Source organism: Natator depressus, chromosome 7 (assembly GCF_965152275.1).
Source record: "Natator depressus isolate rNatDep1 chromosome 7, rNatDep2.hap1, whole genome shotgun sequence".
Taxonomy (NCBI): domain Eukaryota; kingdom Metazoa; phylum Chordata; order Testudines; family Cheloniidae; genus Natator; species Natator depressus.
In genome coordinates this window covers 107,329,383-107,333,173 of record NC_134240.1, presented here as the reverse complement: position 1 = coordinate 107,333,173, position 3,791 = coordinate 107,329,383, and positions in this window count along the sequence as shown.

Below are 3,791 nucleotides of genomic sequence, written 5' to 3'. Positions count from 1 at the left end.
ACAAACTTCAACAGCAGAAGGGAGAAAGAAATTTTTAAGACAACAGAACTGTGAAGTTTTAGATATGTTCCCTTTTTAAAAATTTAGACACAAATAAATACATTTCTACTAGTCTGACTTCTTCTCATAATGCCTAGATTCATACTTAAGTTTTCTGTATTAATTTTTTTCTTTAATTTTAAGAAAAACTGTAGTTGAAGACTGCTCTACCTTGCCCATCTATTTGGAAAACTATATGAGTAATCATAAATATATTTCACATGTGTAATTACTAAGGCTGTGGGTTTGTCACAGAGGTCACGGATTCCATGACTTTCTGTGACTTTCCATGACCTCTGTGACTTCTGCAGTGGCTGGTGCGCTTGGCCCGAGGGCTGCTCAGGAAGCCCCTGTGTCAGTTGCACCAGCTGCTGCTGGGGCAATCTCGGGCCACTGCACCCCCTCCCCCAGCAGCAGCAGGAGTTTGGGTGTGGGAGGGGGCAGGGGCACAGGACAGGACGGGACTGTGTGAGGCAGGCTCTGGGCAGTGCTTACCTCGGGGGGCTCGCCGGAAGTGGCGACATCCCCCTCACTCAGCTCCTAGGCAGAGGCATAGCCAAGCAGCTCTGCGCACTGTCTATTCCTGCAGGCACCACCCTCGCAGCTCCCATTGGCCACAGTTGCAAAGCCGGCGCTCTGGGCAGAGGCAGTGCACAGAGCTGCCTGGCCACACCTCCATCTAGGAGCTGAGCAAGGGGGATGTCCCTGCTTCCAGGGAGGCACAGAGCCAGGTAGGCAGCCTGCTGGCTCCTCCAACCCCCCTCCCAGCACCAGTGGGGGTCCTGGGCAGCGTGCCACCACCCATGCACCACTCCAGAACCAGCGGGAGTCTAGTGAAGACCCATTAAATCGATGGCAGAGGGCTCTCCTATCAACTCCGGTACTCCAGCTCCCCAAGAAGAGTAAGGGAAGTCGACCGGAAAGTGTCTCCCATTGATGCAGCGCAGTGAAGACACTGGGGTAAGTAGACCTAAGCTGTCGGCTCCAGCTACATTATTCACATAGCGTAACTTAGATCGACTTACCCCCATAATGAAGACAAGCCCCCTCAAGTGTGGGAAGGCAGACAGCCACTCTGCAATGCTTGAGCTACTGTGCTAAAAATAGCAACGTAGCCAGGGGTAGCCTGGATGTCACAACTGTAACTTTACTCATGTAAGAAGTTCTATTGATGGAAATTTTGTGTGAATAAAGTTACAGCTGTGCATAAGTGTTTGTAGGACCAGGGCTTAACTTAGCTATTCCCAAGAGCTGTATCTAACATCACCTTTAATGTTTTGCTTGTTTGTTGTCTATTATTACTGATCTGTCTTGTCTTTTAGACTGCAAGCTCTTGGGGCAGGGACTGTGTACCACCTAGCATGATGGGAGGGGTTCCCCGCAATCTGGGACCTTTCAGCACTACTCTAATGTAAATAATAATAATGAGAATTATAAACCAAAGGCCACGCTGTAAATGTTGGATGCAGATTTCATCTTTCCTGAGTTCCAGGGGCTTGGTTTGGGCCCATCACTCAAAAGATTTGACAGGCAAACATTTGGACAAAAGCTAAATTTCATCCAATGCCACCCTTCCTCTAAAAGATTAAGAATAACATGCACTTTCTAATCATGAACATGCTGAATCTGGCAAATGCTTTCAGCATGGGAAGCCCAGCTCATTCCGTTGAAATTTAAAAAATATCTTTGCATAAACTGAAAAGTTTAAGTAAGTCCTATCAAACAAAAATAAATGGATGTATATGACCTTAGAAGTAGATTGTGTCCGACATCTTGGCTCCACTGAGGTCAGCTGACTTCAACGGGCCAGGATTTCACCCTGTGTTCTTTTGGGGGTAGGATGTGGTGGTTACATAACCAAAATTATTTTAATTAGAAGATCTAGCATGATAACAACTGGCTGCAAGGAGGAGGATTATAACTACTCACTTAGTCCCCAATGCAGCCAAGCATTTAAGCATGTGCTTAAGTACATTCTTATTCAACAAACATTTAAATACGTGCTTTACTTTCAGCATGAGTCGACGTCCCTCTGAAAATTGATGAATCATGGTCCTAAACCTTTAGTTCTGCCATTTTCTCCTTTGTAAATATGATGGGAAAATGTACTCAGTGCATCTGACCTACAGCTCAGAAAGTGCAAATTGAAAGACTGCCCTCCTGCTCAATTCCCTAAAAACTAACAAATCTCTTTATTCCTTGATAAGTTTTCAGAACTCCCACTACCACTATATGAATGGATTAAGTGGGAGAAGAGACCACAGCAGCCATTTTCTTCAGACATAGGCTATAAAGGTGGCTTAGAGAAAGACAGTGTCATATGTCATAAGGCAATATAGAGAGTTTTCCTCCTAGAAAATTACAACCTAGCCCTGGCTTTTAAGATGTTGATAGCAACAGTAATGAATATATATAACTCTCCTTCCTGAGAAAGAGAATTTTAAAATAATCAAAAGCTAATTGTGCAATCTGACTAGACAGCCCATAAATACAAGCTCAAGAAAAGCCTGTACTAACACAAAAAATGAGTAAATAGTGAGTCAGTGTGAGTCAGAGCTAGACGACACATGGCGAAGCTTGTAAATAAAACATGCCAGCCAATACGTTCTCCCAATTCCAAATGGCAATTTAGTACTTTGGCATTGAATTAATGAATTCAAAAAATATAAACATTAAACATTTATGGCAAAAATGCTTTTCAGTTCCCAAACTGCTCCAGACAGACAAAGAGAACTCTTTGGTGACGATTTCCACCGGCATTTTCCTTTATTATCCTAACATTTCATCATTGCACGTTGATCTTCTCAGGGCAGACATAAACTGTCCTTCATCTCAAGCATGGAGTGGGAATGGCTACAATCACAATGAGAATTCACAGTTCTGTTGGACTTCCCAACATCTGCACATAGGAAACCCTAAAACACTTTTTGGGGGAAAACAAAATCAGATAGTATGTGACCAATCGATTTTAGCAAAGCCAGACTGAAAATGTAAACTGTTGTTTTGTGCCTCTGCAGAAGGACTCCTGGCAGCCAGGGCACAATTCCTCAGGAAGATTGAGGAAGACCTAATGCTTACTAGTACTTGCATGTGACTTCAGAATAAGTGTGCTAGCTGGTTGAAGTGCTAAGCCCACCCGAAGGTGTGATGTCCAGAAGTGGGCAACGGGTATCAGTTCTCCTATAGCTTTTTGAGTGCTTTGAAGAAATCCTTCCTATTTTGGTGCTTTTGTTCCATTATAGTTTAGGTGCTATGAAAACACTAGAGGTTTTATTGTGTTTTTAAAGTTGACATGTTATTTCTGTCAAGGCTGGCGGTTAGCCTCTGTCATCTGAAGAAGCTGGTTGGCTGTTGTGGGAAACATCATGAAATCAAAGAAATACAGTAATGAAAATCCTGACCAAAAAAACCAAGCCTTCTGCTTCAATAATAAAGGCAAACCCACACTTCCCAAAGTCAAAACTGAAATTGCTTTTCAAAGTCTCACAGACAGATTAGTTTCAAAGAAGAGATTTACATTTGGGAGGACTGAAACTGGGTTTTATTAGGAGTAACCCTAAATTATACTGCCCCCTAATGGTAATCAATGTATGACGCATCCACAGAGTTACTGGAAATGCTACTCTGCATTGACTTCACAAACGTACACACAGGATAGCTATAAAATCAGGAGGCAAAAGCAACCCTATCTTCCATTTCTCATGTTTGTGATGCCTCACAAAATACAGTGATTGGAAAACATTTTAATTTGT